We start from the raw sequence: 10,188 nt of genomic DNA, 5'->3' as shown, positions 1-10,188 counted from the left end.
AAACGAGTTGATATATATATCAAGGGCTCAGAATAGTAGCACTGAACTACCACCATCATTGGTGTATAGGAGTTCTTTCTACATTTTATTTCTTTTTTCTATATTATTTCTTTGTTAGATTTTATACTTTATCTTTTTCCCAAATGTCTATAATTGGTCTTTTTTCTTTATTTATGATACATTTTGTTACTGTAATAAAATTTTATCTTTATTTTTCCTTCAGTTTGAGTTTTTTGGTATATGGTATAAAAACCCTTCTATATCTCAAGGTCATAAAGGCATTCTTTGTCATATATTTTCTTCTAACATTTCAAAGTTTTGCTTTTCACCTATAGGATTTCAGCCCACCTGTGATATAAGACAGGGATTCAATTTTGTGTTTTCCAATATGAATAAACAATTTTCACTAGTCACCATTTATGAAAAATTGATTATTTTCCCACTGATTTATAATTCTACCTTTATCATATATCAAGTGTCCAGATAGGTGTGAATGTATTTCTGGCCTTCATGTCCTATTCCATAAATTATTTTCTAATCCTTACACCATTCCACTGAGTTCTAACTTCTATAGTTTTAAAATAAATCTTTGTATTTCATAGAATAAGTCCTACCATCTTTTTTTCAAATGGAATCAGTATTCTTCACCCTTTGCTCTTTCATGGCACCTCTTGGAGCTAGAACAGTGCAGACCCTGTCTAACATCTGAGATATAAAGGATGAAAACCCACTGGAGTTACTCTGAGGGCAGAAACTACTGCTCTAAAGAGTGGACTAAGCATGATCTGCAGCTAAAGTGATTCCCTCTGTGGGGAGGGGAAGAGGAAAAAAAGAGGATCTAGGTTTGGGTAGAGGCCATTTTGGGAGCTGTTAAACTGTGGGAATGTTATGGTTTGGATGTGAGATGTCCCCCAAAAGCTCCTATGCTCATGCAGGAATGTTTGGAGATGAAATGATTGGATTCTGAGATCTGTGACCTAATCAGTCCATACTAGTCTGAATGAACTAACTGGGTGGTAACTGTAGGCAGGTGGGACATGACTAAGGGAGGTGGGCCCCTGGGGGCATGTTTTAGAAGGGTACATCTTTCCAGTGGCCCTTCCCCCTGCATCCCTGCTGCCATGGGCTGAGCTGCTTTGTCTACCACCACTTCAGCCATGATGTTCTGTCTCACTTTGGTCCTAGAGCGATGAAGTTGGCTATCCATTGACTGAAGCTCTTGAAACCATGAGCCAAAATAAACTTTTCCTCCTCTAAGTTGGTCTTATTGGGTATTTCGCTCATAGCAACAACTAACTGACTAAGATAGCAAGGCAGCCTCTTGTCTGACCATAAGGATTACTGGGCACACTTGTTAACAAAAAAGATTCCCAGACTTTAGTCCAGATTTATCAAATAAAAATCTCCCAGGAAGAGTGCCTGAGAATTTTTTTCTAATTATATATATACATAGTTTTGCAGGATTTTTGTTTATGTTTGTTGTTTTTTGCTTTTTGTGCATGTAGGGGTTTTTGTTAGTTTTTTTGGTTTTGTTTTGGTTTGTTTGTTTCTTGATACTGGGGATTGAACTCAGGGGCATTTACCACTGAGCTACATAACCAGACTTTTTTTTTTTTTTTTTTTTTTTTTTTGAGACATGGTCTTGCTAAGTTGCTGAGGGTCTTACTAAATTGCTGAACTTGCAATCCTGCCTCAGACTCTGGAGTCACTGAGATTACAGGCATGCACCAACATGACAGGCAGACAACTTGTATTTTTAATAAACACCCCCAGAGAGTCTTGTAAATGGTCAAGTTTGGAAAACACAAGAAAAGAGAATAAACATGGGCTTTGGAGTAAGACTAGTTTTATAAAATGATTCACTCCTAACATTTGTATGGCTTTGAGCAAGTCACTTAACCTTACTGTGTCTCTTTCGTTTTTATTTAGAAAAGGGAGTTGATCATTCCTCCATGATAGGGTAATAATGAAGACTGAATGAGAAGATGTATATAAAATCTTGCACTTAGTACAAGGCTGTCACTCAGTAAATGATCGACTTATTATGTCCGAGAGAAGACAAATTAGCAACCTAGAAAGACATTTATTCCTAAAGTTAAGGGGGAGGCCCCTTTTTTGTTTTTCTTGTTTGTTCGGCATCTGCGTCCCATTTTTCTAGTCACAGTACCTGAATTATCTTAAGAGAATCACTACCACCTCGTTCACATGCTTCTCCTTAATCTATGTAAGGCTGTCTTCCAAGTTCTGGGTGAAAGTGACCCAGGCCTGACCAATCAGCAGTCTCAATTCTACGTGGCCCTCTGATTGGTTCAGAATGAGGAAGATGACCCAAATTGGTCCAATGAGATTAAATCTTGGGATTTCCACTGGTCTTGGAGCTGAACTGCTGCCAAGAGGGCAAGAAGGACTGTAAAATTCATGATTACGGAAGAAAGAAGAGCAGAGATATGAGAACAGAAGCGCAAGTCTTGAAAATATTTTGAAGTTCTGGAATCTAGACATGCTAAAGCAATTCTATCTCAGGATTTTTCGGTTATGTGAGCCAATAAAAATTTTTGATCAAGACAATTTAGATTAGATTTTTCTGTTACTTGCTCTCAAAAGGATCTTGACAATAATTTTTATAGCATTTCTTTTATTTCAGTGTCCAGCTTACTAGGGAGTCATGAGAGCCTTTTTCATGTCTAATATATTTCCTAACTTTTTTAGGAAGAAGCAATCCCATGGCCCAATATTTAGTTGATGAATAATGGAAATTGCTGAGGCATTACCACTTGGGGGCCTGGGGTGCAATAAGAAACTCAAAGCTTTTCCATCTAAATGGATCCTTTTCTCCCAGAGTGAGAAGGAGCTGACATTTAGGTAGGTCTCTGCCTTTGCTCCACAGACTCTGAGAAAGGTTGCCATTAAAGGGCAACACAACAATGAAAGCAGTTGGATAGGAGAATGACAGGCTTGACTTGTATGCAACACTGCAGCTGAGACAATTATTCTTAACACTGCAGCTGAGACAATTATGGGAAAACATTATGCAATCCTCTCTTTTAAGTTCAGCTTGCTAATATATAATACACAATTAGAGGGTATTGTCCATTGGAATATACAGTATCAATTCTCTTTTTATCTTTATTTTCTTCTTTTTTTAATTGTTGTTTATTTGTTTGGCCAGTGTTAATTTTTTACCCTCTCAAACTAAAATAGTCCATTGCCTGTGAAAGCTGCATTTATTTTGAGTCTCTTAAATATGCCAGTATAGACAGGTAAGAATTCCAATTTTAATTTGGGAAGAACCCAAACAGAACTGGAGTTGGGAAGTCATGTTGAAATTCATTATTAAGGCAAAACCAGTGGTAAGTAGAATGAGGGGTTTAGTTGCCAAGGAAGTGGAAGGTGGAGTTCAACCTCCCATGCCTCTCACTAGGAGTCCCTGTCAAGGACCTTAGGCAAATCTGGCTGAGGCAGCTTCTGGGCCTAATGAGGGATGTCCCAGAATGGACATGTCCCTGTGTGACTGCCCAGTGAATACCAAAAGGATTGGGTCATTTTATTCAAACCTGGAGGACTTGGCTACCCAAGTACATGCTCTGTGGATGAACTCACTTTTGCTTTAGTCCCACATGGCTGCTGAAGTTTGAGCAGCTCAAACAGCAAGGGACAGAGGAGAACACAGGCGGGTGATCAGAGAAATCTAAGGGGATTAAGTTACTGTCAGATCAGAGGGTGTGGGAGATTCTGGGTCAGATTAATGCAAGAGTCTAACTGGCTGGCAGGGAGCTAAGAACTATCACAGTCCACTGTGGAGAACCAGCTGCCTTGTATATGTATGCAGATGCAGGCTAACTGGGCAGGAGAAAATATCAATGTGTACCCCAAATACCCAGCAGTATACCAACCCACCCAACTGGGAAACAAAGCATGCCTTTTGGATTCCAATTCTCCCAAACCAAAGAGATATCTACAATGATATCCAGTTTCTTTTTTCAAAGAGCATGTCTTCACCAGTCACTCCACAAATACTTATTCAGAGATTTCTAAACGTTAGGCAGTTTGTTAGATGCCAGGGTTATGGAGGAAATATGTATAGTATTTCCCTCTAAGGAACTTCTCATCTAGTAAACAACGTCCAAAAATGAAAAAATGCAGTAGGAACTGGGATCAAAGAGAGCCCAAGAGTTGACAAAATAGACAAAAATCCCAGTAAGTTTACATTCTAGTGATAGGCATTAAGAAGCTTTCTGGGACTGAGGATATATCTCAGTTGGTAGAGTGCTTGCCTTGCATGCACAAGGCCCTGGGTTCAATCCCTAGCGCCACCAAAAAAAAAAAAAAAAAAAAGCTTTCTGGAAAGATAATATTTGAGCACAAATATGTGACTGTACAAGACTTGTTTGTATCTGGGATTCTGCCTATAGGTTCATAGCAGCATTGTTTCTACTGCCCTTGAGGAAATTGCAAAACTACACTCAAAGACACAGACCCATACTTACCCCTATTTGTGAACAGAAACTGCTGCCAAACTACCTAAAGTTTGTGCCTACTAATGTTAATGATAAACGGTTTGAATGGAACAAACCATCTATGGTCTTTCCTCTGAACTCCAGTGTCCAAGGACACAGCCGACATTTGCTAAGCCTCTGGCTCCGATTGATGGGTAAACCTCTAGTCATGGGAGCTTTATTCTCATTCCAATGAAGCTGAACGGTTCATAAAATTAAAGTCCTGACCTTTTAATATCATCTTCTACCAACCAGATTAAACAACACAGTGTAAAAGACAACCAAAGTGTGAAAACATAAACAGAGTACACACAGAGAGAAGACAAATATTAAGTTATTACTAGACCTAAAATGGCATCAGAGGATATTGTTACCATGTTGAGGTCATAAACAGGAAACTAGATGAGATGAGAGAAAACTGATGGGTGGGCTTATTAAGAAGATATGGGTTTTGAAGGGTGACTTATATGATTAAAGAGATACATTCTTTTGCTATAGATCATGACTTATGTGATATGGTGCCTATTTGGGGAGTATAGTTCCTAGAAGAGTGCCTGCCACATGGAAGATGCTTGATCATTTTTGAATATCCAGTGAATTGCACAGTTAGGTGTTCTTTAATGAAACTTTCTTTTATTTCTTTTCATTTAATTTTATAAAAAGGTAATATATTGAAAGGGAGAGAGAAGGGGAATTGCATGGAAATGGAAGGAGACCTGCATTGGTATACAAAATTACATATAAGAGGAGGTGAGGGGAAAGGGGGGGGGGAACAAGAGAGAGAAATGAATTACAGTAGATGGGGTAGAGAGAGAAGAAGGGAGGGGAGGGGAGGGGAGGGGGGATAGGAAGGGGATAGGAAAGGCAGCAAAATACAACAGACACTAGTATGGCAGTATGTATAAACGTGCATGTGTAACCAATGTGATTCTGCAATCTGTACACGTGGTAAAAATGGGAGTTCATAACCCACTTGAATCAAATGTATGAAATATGATATATGTCAAGAGCATTGTAATGTTTTGAACAATAAAAAAATTGGGGAGACCTAGTACAAAATTAAAGCATGAAGCCCCTTGTTTAAAATGCTGAGAAAAACAGTGCCATTGAAGTTACTAAAATGTAAAGCTTTTTCTTTTTTTTAATGGTCATCCTTAACAAGTTATATTGTTTTTTATTCACAATTTAATGACATTCTAAGAAAAATAAAAATTTAAACTAGAGTGAATTAAAAAAAAGGTAATATATTGACATAGTTCATTCAACATTTTAGTATAAAATGATGATAGAAAGTATTGGTCTCACCCCACTCTACTCATTCTGTTTCTACATCCTGCATAGCAACCATAACCATTTGTTAGTTTCCTATTTATCTTTCCAGGTTTTATTTATGCAAATAGAATCAAAATATATTCATTTTACTTTGCAAAAGATAACATTTATATTAATCTGGTTTTTTTTCACTTAATGTAACTTATTCTGTCTTCAACTTGGAGACTATCTACTATTATTTTTAACAGTTCCAGTCAATTCTGCTGTGTGGATGTTCCCTAATTTATTAAGCCAGTTCATGAGAATGTATATTTGTGTTATTTCTAATTCTTGCTATTAAAAAACAAAAATGCTATACATCGCATAATAAATTCCCAAAAATTGAATTGCTGAGACAAAGAATATATGCACTGGTAATTTTACACACACACACACACACACACACCCATCCAAACTGCCTTCTAAAGGTGTTATACAAACTTATAGCCTCACCAGCAATGTATAAGTATGCTTGTTTCCCCAAATTCTTGTCAACAGAGTTTTATCTAACTCGAATTTTTGTTAATCATATATTTAAAAATAATATCTCAGGATGGTTTTGTCTTGCACTTCTCTTGTTTTGAGGTAGAGCAACTCTTTATGAATGGACCCCTTTATTTCTGTGAATGGACTGTTCATACTTTTCTTATGTTTTCATTAGGATAATGGTCCTTTTGCTACTTGGCTCATAAGTGCATATTATATAGAGAGAGAGATTGGCCACTTTTCTGTAATGCACAAGTTGTAAACGCTTTTTATAGTGATACATTGACAAATGTTTAACAATAGCTTTCTGGAGAAAATAAACCCTGCTTTATAGCATTTTCTAATTTCTATAGGGTAAATATATATGCTGCAGCCAATTTCAACCCACTAAAATGATATCACTGCATATGGAGTTGTAAAGAAATGTGTAGTGGCATATAATTATATAATATCTACAATACAAATATAATAGATGTAAATAACCTCAAAACCCTCATGATAGTGAAAGGTAGTTTAATAATTAAGAAGAGGTGCATTTTGAGTATTTATTACCTGCATTTGTAATATACTTTCATTATAAAATTTATATAATTTTAATTTTCAATAATAGCTATGTTTGACAACCAACCTCCACATTTCTAAAAACATATTAATTCATAGGAGGTAGTGCAGGCCAGCTCTAATGCTACCTTGTCCCCCCAGTTTGTCATTTGCCTTTTAACTTTCTTTCAAGTTGTGTTTTTCACCATAGAAAGCTTGATGTTGATGTATTTGCATTTATCAATCATATTTTTATGGGTTTAGTCTTGAATGATAATTAGGATGCTCTTCCCCATTCCAAGATTATTAAAGAGTTCTTCCATGTTTCTTCTAATACATCATGGCTTCATGGTTACATCTAAATCTTTAATCCACTTGGATCATATCTTGGTATATGGTGAGACAGTGGTTCCTACTTTAAAATTTTAATCAGAAGCCTAACCAACTGTCCCCCCAAGTTGTCTATCGTTTAATATGACTCAGCTTTCTTTTTAATGGCCATGGCATTTATCATTATTAGAAGGATAAGTTTGAATTATACTTGCAGTTTATAAACAGCTTCCCTATAACGGTCATTTGGTCCTCTTTTTTGAGGGGAGGCGTCGTCTTTATTTTGTTTTTCTTTGTTTTTAACTGATATATAGAAACATTAAATTTGTTTAGCTCATTATGATAAATTTGCTAGGTTGAAATATCTATAATATTTTTATGCTCAGCATCCATTCCCATTCACTTCCTCTTGAATCCTTGAGGGAATTCTTCTATGTGATATGATCTTAGCGAAGTCAATTACAGTATTCTGGCCAAACCACAGGACTTACTACGATCTAAGCTGATCAGTGGAAAAATCCCACCACTCAGTGATTGGACAGGGTTGGAGTCTGGTCTGAGCAAGGTAATATAATCTTTCTTGGAAGATTATTGGATATTTAAATGAGAGAGAAAAGACATTTTCTGTTGTAATTGTTAGGCTAGGAGACTTTAGGTTTTCATAACTAATACAAAAATTAAAGTATGTGAGAATAAAACCAAATGAAAATAAGAAAAGTCAAGAATTGAAGAACCAGACAGTTCTGATGGCTTCCTTTGGGTCTCTGGATTCAGCCTTCCCCAAAAGATAATGCTCCTTGGACATTCAGGAATAAAGTTTATAAATTCCATTTTTGTTTGGTTGTTTTTGTTTGGTTAGTTGTTTTGCTTTTGCTTAACCTAGTTCAATGCAGCTTCTTTGTAATTTGCAGTCAAAAGAGTGTAATTTCCTTTAATAGGTATTATTGTTCCCACATTACAGATGAAGAAATAGATGGGTTGGATGAGTTTAGTCCAATCTCAGTGATAAGGTATTGACCACTCTTAGCTTTTATTTTCTGGTACCCTTTCTCCTAAAATTGGCAGCTCCCCACTGTATTCTCAAGAAGATTTCCTAGGATGACAAGGAAGAAATGCCATATAAAGGTATAGAAACTGCTTATTTTCTTCAAAACTAGCCAAAATCCTGAATTGAATCTGTTCTGTTCCTGCCCTTTAGCCTTTCTTTTCTTGTAGCAATGTGAAAATCCCCTGACCTGGCTTCTCAGTATGGTCAAGGTCATGGCTTTATCCCCCTTGGCTGAGAAGGTGTGAAAGGTCATTGTTCCAAAGAAATAAAACTCAAATCAGTCCCAGAGTTTCTTTTCATATTGGAAGGGAAAATTTGGCTTTCTAAAGCCCTTCTTTGATTGAGAATTTCCTCATAATACAATCTGGATTGGATTATACCTGGAAAACAAAAATATTCTGAGTTGGAACCAGATCTTCTAAAAATTCTCTTTCCTGTGGAATGATTAACATTAAATTAGAATTTTTTATTTTGGTTTGAAATACAAACTTCAGTTTAAATGCAAATAGCTCCTGGGAAGGTTATCCTCAAGTTTTATTGGCCATGTCCACCTTAGTGGATACCTTAGTAGATTATTTCCTTGAAGCATATTTTCACTGAGAAAGTAGGAGGCCAAAGAGAATACATAAAAGGAGAAGAAATCTGAGAGCAGAAGCAGGGCATCCTACTGAAGGGGAGAAAAGTGAATCAATGGAGGGATGGTGATAATTCAAAGGCCTTCCACCCTAGGTAACTTCTGAGACACAGCTGTAAACCAGAGACATGGTTGGGACACACTGATTCAAAAAGTACCATTCAAAATAAAATGAATTCAACAGGTTCTCAGAACCCTGAGGGGAATTTAGTGCCAGAACCAGTCAGCTCATTCTTTTCACATATTCTTCTACTTGGTCATTTTTGGCATTGCTCAAGACCATTCACGAGCTGGAATTAAATTTGCATCCAGAAATGAGACCCAACCATTCAAAGCATGTAATTGCAGCTGTTCTATATTGTCAGCAAGTGCCAGCTCCCTGAGCAATTTACTACCTGGACGAATTTCATTTTATAAGCTTATCTGTTCTCAACTGTCATTGATACCCTTGTAGATTCCTTGTCCATAAAATTTTAATTCTCCAACTAAGTTCTTATTCCAAGGTGCTTTACAATGGCTAAAATTGCCTTTGTTCCCACCGTGATTTTGTGATTTTACATACCTTCATACTTTCATTTACGATTAAATGGCAAGTCTTTTGGTGCCCTTTGGTGAAAATCCAAGTGAACACAAAATTATGTCAAAGAGGGGAAACATCAGTAAAAGTCAGACTAGAAAATTTCAAGCTCTCATTCCCCTACAGAAACATATGGGGAAAAAATTTTTTTAAGCAGAAACTATTTGAATTAACCTTATCAGAGCTCTGAAAAACAGTCATAGTTTATGGTCATCAATAAAATGCCCAATCAAGAAAAATAATCTTGAAAATAGCAGGAAAGTTTTGTAGAATTTTTACTCACCCTTATTCCACCATCCCCAGCATGGCAGTGGTTTTGGTCTTGAAGTAGCAGCAGCTTGCAGGACCAAAGCAGGACTTAGAAATTATTTTGTATGTCTGCTCTAAACTGTCAGGTGGAGAACTGAAAAGACGACTGAAACAAAGAGCTTGTTTCTGTTTTGCCTAACTCAGAATTCAGGCAGGAAAACTGGCAGGCACTATATATAAAACCTCCAAGATGATTACAGATCCACAGGATCCTGAGGCAAAGGATTATAAGTAGAGACATACCATAGATCATCTAAGGTCCAGAGGACAAGTTTTAGTGTGTCTGGGAAGTTAGGACATACAAAAGCAGCCATGTATAGAAGGGGATTTAGGAAGCCACAACTACACACAGGCAAGATGCACACTCAGGAAAGACCTAAGAAGACCTTAAACTTTCACCTCGGGCTGATCCCCAGGCACAAAACAAGCATAGATAATTGTTAAAGGAATGCCCTAA

The sequence above is a fragment of the Marmota flaviventris genome, chromosome 9, assembly GCF_047511675.1.
Source record: "Marmota flaviventris isolate mMarFla1 chromosome 9, mMarFla1.hap1, whole genome shotgun sequence".
Classification (NCBI taxonomy): domain Eukaryota; kingdom Metazoa; phylum Chordata; class Mammalia; order Rodentia; family Sciuridae; genus Marmota; species Marmota flaviventris.
Note: the sequence above shows the minus strand (reverse complement) of the source record.